This window comes from Dermacentor andersoni, chromosome 6, assembly GCF_023375885.2.
Source record: "Dermacentor andersoni chromosome 6, qqDerAnde1_hic_scaffold, whole genome shotgun sequence".
Classification (NCBI taxonomy): Eukaryota; Metazoa; Arthropoda; class Arachnida; order Ixodida; family Ixodidae; genus Dermacentor; species Dermacentor andersoni.
In genome coordinates, this window is record NC_092819.1 from 89,484,148 (window position 1) to 89,498,132 (window position 13,985).

The 13,985-nt window shown below is 50.5% G+C and overlaps 1 long non-coding RNA gene and 1 other non-coding gene across 2 annotated transcripts in view; both read left to right on the plus strand.

Moving 5' to 3' along the window:
- Positions 1–1,304: 1,304 nt before the first annotated feature.
- The window catches only part of LOC129382387 (uncharacterized), a 46,891-nt gene continuing 34,210 nt past the window's right edge, over positions 1,305–13,985 (plus strand). The window contains exon 1 of the long non-coding RNA XR_011894956.1: positions 1,305–1,662. This is a non-coding gene — a long non-coding RNA (uncharacterized lncRNA). The remainder of the gene's footprint in view (positions 1,663–13,985) is intronic.
- On the plus strand, positions 12,247–12,321 carry TRNAY-AUA (transfer RNA tyrosine (anticodon AUA)). Its single transcript has one exon. It is a non-coding gene; the product is annotated as a tRNA-Tyr (tRNA).

Below are 13,985 nucleotides of genomic sequence, written 5' to 3' on the forward strand. Positions count from 1 at the left end.
TTTTTAGAAAAACATTTTGTGCGCAATACAAACAGGGACAAAGAAAGGGCACAACAAAAGGACGAGCGCTTTTTTTGCGCAATAGAAACCGGGACAAAGAAGCGCTCGGGCTTGTGTTGCTCCTTTTCTTTGTCGTTTTGTTTTGCGCACAAATAGTTTTTCTAAAAATGTAAAGGGTAGGATTGAAACTGCGTGCAAAATTTTGCGCCACTCGTGAAATTCAATCATACACTCTCCGGAGTGCCTGAACAAGCAATTTATTTCACTGGTCGTAATTTAACTTAAAACATTGAATTTAGGTTTCCAGCAAATATAAATTTTATGCCACGTAGACGTTCATCCTAACACTAGGAAATATAGCGTCATATTTCCGTATAACGCTGTCCAGCTTAGCGTTTGGCAAAAACAATATGGAAGTGGTATATATAGTTCGTGAGCCGTGATAACATGCGCTCTATGGAAAGAAGCCTGCAGTTGTTGCATTAAAACCGTTCGCTAGCCTACGCTGGGGGTAACGAAAAGGGCGAAAAGAAAGAGGAAATGAAAGAGAGAGTACTGAGTGCACGTGGGATCACGCACAGGGACACTAAAAGCGGTCTCTTACCGGTGCACTTCAAGTAGTGTATTAGAGCACGAATCGCTGTGTGTGCCAGTGACAGGCGTAGCCACGCTTTACATAATTTCCTCGGCAGTTGTAGTGGAGATTTCCAACACCTTCGTTTGACATCCACTTTCGCTGGCTCATGATGGAGAGTCTTTTTTCTTTTTTTTTGTGGGTTCGCACAATGCTCAGGGAGAATGCTGGCCTGGCTCAATTGTCAAGGCGATTTAGTAAGGCGTTGACGGTCTGTCCGCTTTGCTTTAGGCTGTGATAACGTTTTGGGTTGTGCCCGAGTGATTATGACCTATCATAGAGGCATATATGGTACGTTCGGAATAAAAAGAGTTTGAAATCGTTAGCAAACATATCTTCCCTGTTAAGTGCCGCTTGAGCGCTGTCTCGGCGTGTATCAAAGGCAACCACGTCATTGACGTTGCAATGCCTCGAACCAGTTGCAATTCATGGAACCGCGCTGACGCGCACGTATTTTGAATAGATTATGCGCACGCGTGCTGAGAAAAAAGGCGCAACATTTTATCCTATATAAAAATCAAAGGAAAAACTAAATTTACACGTTTTCTTTAGCGACAATGCATATTGTATCGCACGCTTTCGCAGTTGACCTAAATAATAAAGACAGAAATATGAGTAAAGAATGAAAAGCCCTTAGTTGTCACAATATGGGCAATATATGGCTGCGGCGTTGCTTCTACTTTTACTGTACATGTGCATTTTTCTGTGTAGGTGAAACATTTGCAGACAATGTAACCTGTATTGTTCGATCATGTTGGTACCTTATAAGCCCTCTTCACAAACTAGCTATCCGCACAAAAATTCAAAATACAGTATATTTTCTGCTAATTCCTAGCAAAGTATATATTTGCTACACTCGTGTCCAAGTGGACACTACGGAGGCGTTCACTGTTATGGATTCGCTGAAGAATATCCTCAAGAAGAAGCGCTACTCTGCGCTTATTTTCGCTATTGCACTATGTCAAGGCGTATTTCTCAGGCTCGTAATGTGTGACCAGACTTCTGCGGTATTCCAGGAGCTCCTTGACGTAAGCATTTTTATTTTATATGCTCAAAACAGCACGCACTTGTACGTGCAGTTAGTCTAGTCATAGACATACCAAACGAATGCTTAACGGGGCCCTGAACACTTCTTATGGAAGAGGAGAAATTCATTTAAAAATAAAATGGATTTTCAGTAATACTTTGCCGCGAAAAGTACTGCAAAACGTTGAGCAGAAGCGGAGGTATTGACAATCAAACACGGCCTTCGCGGTGCTTCCGCTCCTTCTTCAATGCCTTGCAGTGCGAAGGCTACGGCGGAGCGCGGTGTGCCCACAACGCTTCGCCCTCTGTTGTCATTGTGTTCAAATTTCATTTTGGATGTTAACGTAGACGCAACTACTTCCGATTTTTTCGCCTACGACGCACCAAGCGTAAGCCGAACCCGAGTGTCCTCAGCTAGCCGCAGTGCGCTTAACCAGTGGACTCGTCGCGGCACCCCACGGCGGCCAGGGTATCTACGCCACGTAGCAGACCGCAGCTACGTGCAACTGTAGTGCGTGTGGGCTGCGTTTGCTTTCTGTACGACAGGGCTTGAGTGCGTGCTACGCTCATATGCTGCAGTCTGACAATGCTACGTGCTGCAGACCGGCTTTGTCCTTCAGCAGCTTGACCGAACGATAGCAGCCACATCCAACTTGCGCATTTTCGAAGTGCGATCAATTAGTCTGCCAAGGCGTCTAACCAGGAGGGGCCACGACCCTGGTCTGACCTTAAGTTTCGCGTCGTTCGAGGCTATTTGAGATTTCAAAACTAGTGGAAATTTGCGAGACCCGGCGGCAACAACACCGAACAGCAGAGTGACCAAAATTTAATTCCTACACGGGCGGCCCTGGCCGAGAGTAAGCGGAAGATAGTCGGCTTCTTGCAGAAGTATGTAATTATTATCGAAATTCGAAAGCACCTTTTCACTTACTGCAGCCTCTTTATTGCACTTCAAGGAATGTACACAGTACTAGTAGGAAAAAGCAGTCTTATCTGGACACCCTTGGTAATTAATGTCAGCTATTGGCCGATGGCAACCGCGTATGGCGATTCGCCTTATACAAAATAGAGCGTCAAGAAGAGAGTGAGGACATAGCTTTAAAAAAAAAATTATGGGGTTTTACGTGCCAAAACCACTTTCTGATTATGAGGCACGCCGTAGTGGGGGACTCCGGAAATTTCGACCACCTGGGGTTCTTTAACGTGCACCTAAATCTAAGTACACGGGTGTTTTCGCATTTCGCCCCCATCGAAATGCGGCCGCCGTGGCCGGGATTCGATCCCGCGACCTCGTGCTCAGCAGCCTAACACCATAGCCACTGAGCAACCACGGCGGGTGAGGACATAGCTTTCTGTTGAAAAGAGAGCGTTTGAGAGTAAGGTGACTTCGCGTTGCGCTTCCGAGATCCACGCACCACGTACGACCACAAAACTTGGCTGAGATGTTCACAGCAGCGTATACTATCCGTGGAATATGTTTTTTCACCAATCCTGACGGCTGCTTCAGGACCCCTTTAATTGAAATGTTTTGCATCCAGTACTCATTAGAAAATATTTTGTTAGGGTCCGATGGTGAGAGTGAGCTATTCAAATTACGCGTTGGACATAGGCGTACGGAACGTTTCATAGCGAAGTAATGTCGCCTTACTGATAAGCTTGCGATGTTACCGGTGCGTGCAACGGGGCATACACTCTTAGACAAACGGTACACCCTTTGGGGTGTATATCGGTCACACAACAATAATTGTCATCTGCCTTTCTTGCGCTTCCTTTCTTGAAAACGCCGCGCCCGCTACTTTCCTGTCGGGAATGCTATGTCACGCTGATAACGCGCATGCCGTTCGTTACTGGGAAGTACCGGGCTCGCAGCGTTAAAGAAAGGAAATGCGGACAAGAGAGATGATGTTTATTGTTTTGTGGCAAGATGCAACCTAAAGCGTGTAATCTTGTTTTAGAGTGTAGATCATATTTAAAAAAAGAAGATGACAAAAGAGATAAAGTCCGCAATTTGGGTGGCTGAATTGCAAAAGTGGGGCCAGAAAAAAAGGGACAAAAAATACTTACTTCTGAAAAGCATATTTCCCATAGTATTCATTCAGGTATTTCCCAGATCCACTAAATTTGACCACCCTTGTCACTCTTTATCAGCACTCGCACAAGAATAAAAGATAGGCACTCCAAGGTGCACCATCACCACTGCGGAATAATCAGACAGAGCAACGGGCAGCAAGAAATTTATCTGCTGATTGAAGACTGCGCAATGAATGAAAGGAACACGGGCTGCTTGGCATATTGGAATTGAAATGTACAAGTAGCGGAGGCCGCTCACCTTGGAAACAAATTCCACGCTTGCTAAGATAGGCTTAATGTTTCGCATAATCGTTGCGGAAGAATCAATGGTGAGTAATCAAGAGAGTAAGAGCGTGAACAAAGGGTCGTGGCTGGTGTTATATGTTACCCCAAAAATCATTTTAGCTGTGGCTTTAAATTTTCCAGAATAAGACATGCTACTTGCAACAACAACAGCAAAAAAAAAAAAAAGCTTTGCTGCAAATACGGGAACGAAAAAAAAGAACAATTTCGTCCTCATGTTGTCTTTTTGTCAATTTTGGTTCAGCAATTCCCCGTTCAAAATGCTTCTCAGCTAAGCTTCGTTATGACTCAAAATTAGAATCAATGGCGGCTGGCAATTGAACAGGCACTGCAAAATCTAAATTACTCCTGCTGTAAGTATTTATTTTTCCTTGGTCTAGAAATGCGTAGTTCCGTTTTGATCGTTGCACCTGCATTTTTGACACGGCTTACAGCGATGAACTAAAGCTTCAATGTGCACATAAGTTCTCGGCAACCAAACGTAGAACAGCGTAGGTCATTTCATGGTCGTTACACCTGGATTATGATTCACGTACATATTCTCCAGGATTTTCTTCTGCAAGTACTGAGGTGACAAAACCCTGTTTCCACGAACGACGCAGCCGCAATAAACGCAACTGGTATCGGGCAGCCTCTTTGGCACAATACTCTGGTGGCGAACTTACGATAACCCGTGTGTTCATATGAACCGGAACAAGCTCTTTTAGGAGCATATTTCTATACTGTCCACAGTGACTGAAGGACCCTCAAATGCTCCCTGTAAAAGAGCGTCACCTGGATGCTTAGTATCCTTCGACATAGCTGGTGCTAGAAACTAGCTCAAACAGTGAGCATTTGGAGGGTCTCCCGTATGCCGATAATCTGGACCCGAGTGAGAGGCAGACAATTATCACGCTTTATTGTTACCGCGCTGCATGCGTCGTGGCAACAGCTGCGATTTCTATTTTCTGTTGGAACATATGAAGAAAGTGTTCGTGGTGAGTTTTAATGCAAAAATTTATCCCATAAAAGTGATGGTGAAAATGAAGACCGCTAAAGGCAACGGCTTACACCTCACACACTATCTTGGAGTAATTTCAGTCTAGTCTGGACTCTACATGCGAGCGCAATGCGCTGTTCTCTGCTACCACTGTCACAGTGGACTAGCACTTCTCCGAGGACAAGAGATGATGCATGGCATGATACCGCTAAGGTTGTGTTGGCGTTTAAAATCCACTAGCAGAGATTCGGACTTAAATAGGTATTTTAAGCTTACGAAAGCACAGGGCTCTTCTTCGTTACGTTTCCACGTGGCGTGATGTCCCGTACGCCACGCAAGTATTTCGCGGTATCCTAGCGACCCTTCAAGAAATAAACTTACACAACCCTTGAGCGTAAAGAGAGAGAGAGAGAAGAAACTTTATTAATGAATGGCCGGCAGTTTCGTTGTGGTGGCCTCAGGTGGCGGCTCCAAGTCCTTGGACTCGGGCGGCATCTTTGGCTTGCCGGACGGCCCAGAGCTGGTCTGCCAACTCTGAACTTTTCAGAGCCGCCTCCCAGCGGTGGCGACGCCGATGGAGAAGGTCCCCGGCGGGCCCCGCAGCTGGGGCGGCGTCGGGGAGAAGCGAGCTCGAGGCTTCCCGTACTGTGGTAACGGCCGCGATTACGGACGCGTCGCGAACGGATGTGGTCCCATTACCGTGGTTGCCGGCACATTCCCACAGCATATGTCGCAGCGTTGCTCGCTGTCCGCAAGCTTTACAGGCATCTGTTGGATATAAACCTGGGTAGATGTGATGTAGGACCGCGGGGCTAGGGTAGCTGCCTGTCTGGAGCAAGCGTAATGTTACGGCCTCATTCCTATTTAACCTGTCGTGTGGTGGCGGGAATGTGCGTCTTTGGAGTCTGTAGTGTTGGGTGAGATCTCTGAACGTGGTCAGGCGATCGCCCCACGCCCATTGTGATTCTTGTTGCCGCATTTCTGTTGTAGTGTCCCGATCAGGCAGATCCGATGCCCCGCTCTCGGGGGCGGGGGCGGCGGCCACATAATCTGCGGCGGCTCGGCGTGTGAGACCTCGAGCCGTGGCGTGGGCCGCCTCGTTGCCCGCGAGCGGGACATCGGTGTGTGCCGGGGTCCAGAGGAGGAAGACTGTAGAATTTTGGGGTTGCGAGGGCGATGACGAGTCGCCGTCGTCATAAATTTGGAGTATGCGGACCGCTTCCCGCGAGACGCGACCGCGCGCGAAGCCGCGGATTGCTGCCTGCGAGTCGCTGATCACGATCGCAGCACTAGGCACCGTGGCCAGTGCTAGGGCTATTGCGGCTTCTTCGGCCGCCTCCGTGTGTCCCGTGGTCACTGTAGCGCTCGCGAGGCACTTTCCCGTGCGGTCTACAACCGCGATCGCGTGTGCGTTTTTCTCTCCTTCATATCGCGCAGTGTCTACGTACACCGCCTCGTTGCTGTTGCCAAACTTCTTCTGAAGGTCTCTTGCTCGTTTGTTGCGTCTCGCGGCGTGGTGCGTCGGGTGCATGTTTTTGGGAAGCGGCGGGATGATCAGGCGGTCGCGGACCGAGGCCTGAACCGCCATCTTTTCTCCATGCTGAGTGTGGTACGCGATGCCGAGTGCCTCGAGGATGCATCGACCTGTCTTTGAATGAGATAATCGTTCGTACTGCGCAATGTCGTGCGCCTCGATTAACTCGTCAAGTGAGTTGTGAAGCCCGAGCTCCAGAAACTTGTCGGTGCTCGCGTTGAGTGGAACGCCGACCGCCCTCTTAAAAACCTTTCGTATCATGCATTCGACCTTGTTTTTTTCGCACCCTATCCACTTAAGGTAGGGGGCAACATACGTTATGCGGCTTATCGCGTACGCCTGCACGAGACGGATCACGCAGTCTTCACGCATACCATTGCGTCTATTCGTGATGCGACGCAAGAGTCGGATCGTGTCATCTACCGAACGACGAAGTCTTCGCACCGTCTCTCCGTTATGGCCATTTGCCTGCAGGTGTAACCCCAGGATTCTAATTTTGTCTACGTGCGGTACGGGAGTACCATCTGCCAATATAATACGTATTTTGGAGTATTCCCGTTCTTCGTCGCTCAGGGTTTTACGACCTCTCCTTGTGGGTTTGTAGATTAACAGTTCGGACTTGGTAGCCGAGCACTCCAGGCCCGTTCCACGCAAGTAATTCTGGACCGCATCTACCCCTGCCTGTAGCGTTCGCTCGACGTGACCATCACATCCTCCCCCGGGAACCCTGAGGGTGATATCATCCGCGTATAGACTATGATGCAATCCTTCTACTTCTGTTAATTTCTCGGGTAGACCGAGTAGAACTAAATTAAAGAGTAATGGGGATATGACGGATCCTTGCGGCGTGCCGGACGGACCCGTCTCAAATTCCGGCGATTCCTCGTCGCCAACGACGATGCATGCACGCCTGCACGCGAGGAAATCTCTAACGTAATTATACGTTCTTTGGCCAAGTCCTAACGTTATAATTGTTTTTAAGATTGCTTCGTGTTTAACGTTATCGAAGGCCTTTTTAATATCTAGGCCGAGGATTGCCTTAGTGGAGCTGGTAGTGTCGTCTACGATCTGGTGTTTAAGCTGAAGCAATACGTCCTGTGAGGAGAGGTTGCGGCGGAATCCTAGCATGGTGTGCGGGAACGCGTCACGATCTTCGAGAAAGTCGGTCACGCGGGTGAGAACTGCGTGTTCCATGACTTTTCCAACGCAAGACGTTAGCGAAATCGGTCTTAGATTATCGAGGGTAACTTGCTTGCCGGGTTTTGGAATCATGATAACGCGGGCCCGTTTCCATGCTTCGGGAAGGGAGCCCCCTCGCCAGCACTCGTTGACGTAGGTCGCGAGGCGGGAGATCGACTCGTCGTCTAGGTTACGGAGAGTCTTGTTGGTAACCCGGTCCGGGCCGGGCGCCGATCGGGTGTTTAGTTCGAACAGGGCTATCCGAATTTCTGCTTCGCTAAATTCCGCGTCCAATTTCTCGTTTGCGACGCCGTCGTATTCAGCATGTTGGATGCTTTCGGCCTTCTTAAAGTAACGATCACGTATTGCGTCGAAGAAGTTATCACCTTTGTAATCTCTTACTAGTCTACGAGTCTTGTGGCCTTGAGCGGCCCTAGTTTCCTCCGGATCTAATAGGTGCCGAAAGAGGCGCCAAGCGCTCGCCCCGGCCATCTGCCTCTCGAGGCCGTTGCACGTGTCTTCCCACTGTGCCCTGGATACCTGGAGTGCGTGTTCTTCGATCTCTCTGTCTAATTGTGCTATGCGTTTGCGCAAAGCCTTATTGTGTCTTTGACATTTCCATCTCTTTAGAATTGCTCGCTTTGCTTCCCACATGTGTAGCAGCCTGCTGTCAATTATCTCAAGGTTCGCCTCGGGCGGAACTTCGCTCGTTGCCGCGTCTACATCCCTTCTGAGCGTCTCGGTCCACTTGTCTATGTCCGTAATCGGCTCGTCGCCTCGCCCCGCTTCTTCTCGTTTCTTGCGGAACGTGTCCCACTTCACAAGTTTCAGTTTACGGCCTTTGCTTACAGGGTTAGTCTCACGACCGCTCGGGCCCGTGCCTATCGTCATCTCGATCAGCATGTGGTCACTTCCTAAATCTTCTTGCGTGTTTTGCCAGTGCGCTGTGGTTACATTCGAAACGAACGCGAGGTCAGGTAGCGTGTCGACACTCACGCTGTTCCCTCTGCGTGTAGGATCGGCGGGATTCGCGATCAGTTCAAGCCCCTGGTCTTGCGAGTCTTCCCAAAGGTGTTTGCCTTTGGGTGTTTCTCGGGCGTAGCCCCAGGCTCCGTGGGGCGCATTAAAGTCGCCCGCAACAACTAGAGGCTCGCCGCCGGAAGCCGCGCGCGCGCCCCGGAGCAGGTCCCCGAAGCGGTGCTGCAGCGTGGGTTTACTGTACACGTTAAGGACGAAGAGTCCGCGGCCACTCTTAGGAATTATTTCTACGAATACGTGAGGTATCTTTACGGAGGGAAGTTCGCGCTGCGCTACAGTGACGTTACGCCGAACGAGCACGGCGGCGACCGGCAACGGGCGGGGCGGGGGCGACGGCCGGCGCGCCACCACCACCCCTGGCCCAGCGCCATCTGCCACGTGGGGTGTAGACCGTTTCCTTCTTTGCCTGTTGTCCGTCGCGGTCGCATCTATGGCTTTGTAGCCAGCTAGTTTGACCGGATAGTTTGTCTCCTGTAAAAGAATTATGTCCGGTTTCGTCTCGCGGCTGCGTATGAATTGCTGGAGATTAGCGCGCTTCCTCCTGTAGCCCCGGCAGTTTCACTGCCAGATGGTGTATTGTTGTTGTTTCCGAGTGTTAGTGTAGTTCGTTGCGTGTGTAGCCATGATGATGCCTGTGTTTAATTTAACCCGTCGCCATCGAGGCGACTTGGTTGCTGCTGCGGTTGTGTCTCTACGTCTGTGAGCGTGCTTTGCTGCGGCTGATTGTGTTGTTGTCTAGAGTACGGCTTGCTCATCGTTCTTATTGGTCTACCCGTAGCTGGCGGCAGCCTCGCTTCTATGTCGTCTATGCGCGTCAAGTGCGCGGCGAGCATTTGTGTTATTTGCTCAGAGAGCTTAGCCACCGCGTTATTAAACATTTCGTTCATATGTGCCGTCTGTTTTGCAAAACGTTCCTCGAGGCTCTTCTCGATGCTGTCTACTCGTTTCTCTAATTTCTCGTAACGGCCGCATGGCTGTTTGGTGTCGGGTCTTGCGGGATCTAGTGCGATCCTTTTCGCGGTAACTGGACGATTAACCCGTTCATCCGCCGTCTCCATCGAGCTACCCTCGTCATCCGTGTCCAACCCGGCCGGCTCAGGCCGAGATGGAGTCGGTGATCGAGGCACCGAGGATGGCGGCATCGTCGTGTTACGTTGCTGTGGTTGCTGCGATTGTGGAGGCTCGCTTTTCAATTTGAAATTTTCCTCTCTAAGGAGCGCGTTTTCGCGTTTAAGCTCGGCAATCATCGATTCTAATGGTTCTAGGCGTTGTCGTAGTACTCGCTCTATCGCTCGCTCGAGCTCGTTCCCACCGCCGCCTCCGACGGCGGGCCCGCCAGGGCGTCCCACCGGAGCGCCTCCGCCGCCGGGAGAAGCGGCGACAGCCGCCCAGCTCACCTGTTGCCCAGTGTTCCTGTGACCTTGTTGCTGCTGCCACGGCTGCTGCTCCTGACTTTGTTGATTGATGTGGCCGACAGCTGCGATGCCCGGACCGGCACCACCGCGCGCCATCGACGTGCTTCTCGGCCGCTGTGGCCGGTTGCGAGAGCGGGATCGGGATCGGGATTTTCCCACGGCGCCCTTCCCGCCGCGGCTAGCCGAGCGTCCTCTTCGGTTGTCGGTGACTAAATGGCGGTCTATCTCTGGGTAATTCAGGTAGTAGCATCCGTTGCCATTACAGTCGGTGCTGCTGTTGTAACAGCTGCCGTACTCTGCGGCCGCTTCTTCCTCTTCTTGTCTTTTTCGCTCTAGTTGGCGGCGCTTGACTATGTACGGGGTCTTGTATCGCGCCTTGCAGCTGCGGTCTCCCGTGAAGTGTCCCTTGCCGCATAGTCGACAACGCGGGTCGCATCGATGGTCAGGCGACGGATTGTTGCGTCCGCATCCACGGCAAATCTTGTCGTTGGGGTTGGGGCACACGTCGGCGCGGTGTCCCATCCTGCCGCACTCGTAGCATACGTCAATTTGCTTCCTGTAGAGGGAGCATCTGACGAGCATAGGTCCGTAATATACGTATCTCGGTACGTGGAATCCGTCGAACAAAACGATTATGTTGTCTGTGTTGCCCATGCGCTTGGCGTGCAGCACACCGGGGTTGCGCTGCGTCACTAGATTAGCGATGACGTCGGCCGGGCTCTCGGTCTTTGTAATGTTCCTGATCAGGCCCTTGGAAGTGTTCTCCGGGGCGGCTTGATAGGCGTTCGCCTCGAACTCTCGGTCTCCGATGCAAAGCTTTCTAATAGCTCCGTAACGTTTAGCTCTGTCTTCAGACGGCGTGCTGAGCACCACAACGTTCTGTTTAACGTTGAGGCAGATGCTATCTTCCCCGGCCGCTTCTCTGCCTACACCCGCCGCGTTACGTAGGCAGTAGTAAATGCGATCCGTCCCGTAATCGCGTACGTTGAAGCCGCCTCGGGGGCGTACGACGATTTTGTAATCGTCCGGCGGTAACTCTGGCATTCGGCTTGCCATGGCAATCTGATGTACTTGCCGGGCGTACTTCCTTTTGTACTGCGCTGTGGTGGTTCCCGTATTCGACGTGGCTACCGTCCGTCGCTGCATGTGCTCCTGCTGGTTATCCGCCGACTCGGTCACTCCATCGGCCTGTTTCTTCCTCTTAACATCGCACCACCCCGCTCCCTCGCCGAAATCTTCCGGCCTGATCTCTGTTCCTTCTACCTGGACAACTTCCATTTAACGCCGGGAAAGGCCTGGCACGTTGCCGTCGGCGACTGGGAGCCCCAATGAGCTCCGGCGACAAGTTAGGCTTTGCAAGCCCCGCCGCCGTGGCGGCCAGGCAATGGTGACGTACGTGGAAATGCTAGGCTTAGCTTGCCCCGCTTGCGTGGCGGACAAAAGGCGCTGCGTATCGGCCAGAATATGGGCCCACCTGGCAGAACTTGATGTTGAAGGAGTCCTGAAGCTTCCGCCTGTCGCTGGCAAGAAGAATTTCCACGAGAAGTTCGGTAATCCGCCAAAAACATAGGAAAGTAGCGGAGCCGACACGAAGCACGTCCGCCTTGTGTGGTCTTCTTCTTCTCGAGCGTAAAGAAAAATTTTTTTTTTCTTCAAGCTACTTCTTTAGCCGAGTCTTGGTAAACTTAAACGTTCCTTTTCGACGGTAAATGACATGCTGGCAGAACCTTTGTCGTAGATATACCAGAAATGTTTTTGAAGAGCTGATATGGTATCTTGAATATGGAGCCCCGTTCTTGAAATGTGAGTGAGGACTACTGTGAACATGCGGCGATGCTTTTCTGCAGCTGTACTAGCCCCGTCAATACTGCCCTCATATGGAACTACCTGACATAATTTTACGTAATAGCTCTGCGAAAATATTACGTCAACCGGAAAACCGCAAAATGTAGAGAAGTAACTATTACGGGAAAAATGAGACACCCAGCCAATCGCCGCTATTACGTCAAACCCTTGCCTTTGCTTCGAGTGGCTGACAAATTCGACTTCGCCTTGCAATCTGATAGCCGTCTGGTTAGCTCAGATGGTAGAGCGACTGTCCTATAAAGGCAGTGGTCCCGGGTTCGAGCCCCGGACCAGGATAAATTTTTCCTCAACTGCGAGGCTTTTCTTTCGACGAACCCGTATGGGTTTCCTTTGTAGCAATTGCTGCGATTGGAGGGATCTCTCATTTTCTCTGAAAATATTACCCGACCTAATCCTCCGAAGAATGTTCCATGGAACAAAGCCGGTGCTATTGAAGCATCATATGATAATCGTACAAGCTTCTAAACAACGTACGTAGTTGTACAAACTAGCCTGGTTCATTGCTCTACTGAACCTTTCGAAGCGCTTTTCCTGTGTTCATAGCCCTATTTGCCAGCTCATAGGCCACCTTGAACGTCAATTGCTTTTCCGTCAATAGTCGTTGCAGAACTACGCTGTCAGTGATTACAAAACCCTGTATGTCATCAACACGTTTCGTAAAGCAGTTTCTCACCAAATCCGAGCCTCTAGGCTAGTTTCAGTAAGGCGATGGTCTAGTCAATAACGTATCTGCCATGTCGCTGGCCTCTATTTGCGAAGACGTGTTTGAGAAAGCGTTGATGATAATCTGGTAATTAATGTTCGTTGGTCCATTCAATAGGCTTGGCAACAACAGGGCAGCGTTCTACTTTCCACTGCTGGTATGAGCGTAGTGCACAAGCGCATTAGTGTTTCGTTTCAGTAGTTGTGTGTATGCACTGTCATGGGCTGCAAACTTCGACTGTATTCCACAAGCCTCGACCCTTGCACCGTCGAGGTACGACGTTTACAACTTCGCTAACGGAGTACTCACCAGTCCAGTGCTGCACGAGGGCTGGTAGCCACCAGGTCACCAATTCTGCTGCGCAGCAGCTGTTGCCTCTTGTTTTGCGTCGCTGTATTGACCTCGTGCATTGCTTGAGCGTCGCGCGAGAAACACGAGTGCGACGCCGCAGCTTGTGTTCGGTGGCCATCCTCTGATCTTCATGTAAAACCGCTGAATTCAACACCGCAGCTGTCATGGTGAATTCCACAATGGTTTTCGTCTGGTGGAAGTTGTGGTGGCCGGTATCAAATGTTAGCCAGCAAGGCCGCCCGCTTCGGAGATGCAAAGCTATGTCCATAATGGACGCCATAATGGCTGGCTTATATCTGCTTATATAATAGTCCAACGCATCATCATCACGCGCATGCGCAAGCGTACGTTAGGTAACATTGGAGAGAGTGGACCAATGTGCATTCCAGCGCGTTACCATGACTAAGTAACCGGAGTTCGTCTACGCATGCCCGCGGCGCTGAGGTCGACACTCAACAGGCTCGTCATCGCGCTGTGGTGCTTTTTTGGCATTTTTATGTTCAACCGCATCGTGAAAATTTCGAATGACTGCAAAATAAGGCGATCAGAGAGGCCTCAGCAGCCACATGGGTCAATAAGAGCAGACAAAATGGCAATATGACGCGATTTAACAATGACCAGTTCATTAACTGTGAAATCGTCCGGATTCGTTTATGTTACCCAAAATGCCAGGCGTACATGACCAGGAACCCTTGCGGGCTGCAGGGAATAACCTGAGAAAATGATCTAGTTGGTATAGGACACTGTAAATATTCCCGTCTTACGCTATCAAGCACTTCTGTTCGCATTCATATTCGTTTCACTGTAACTCTTCGCGCAGTGGTTTGAAACCTTCTTGTACCTGCCTGGGTGATGGGTACCCGCCTTATTGAGGGTCATCTGCTTTT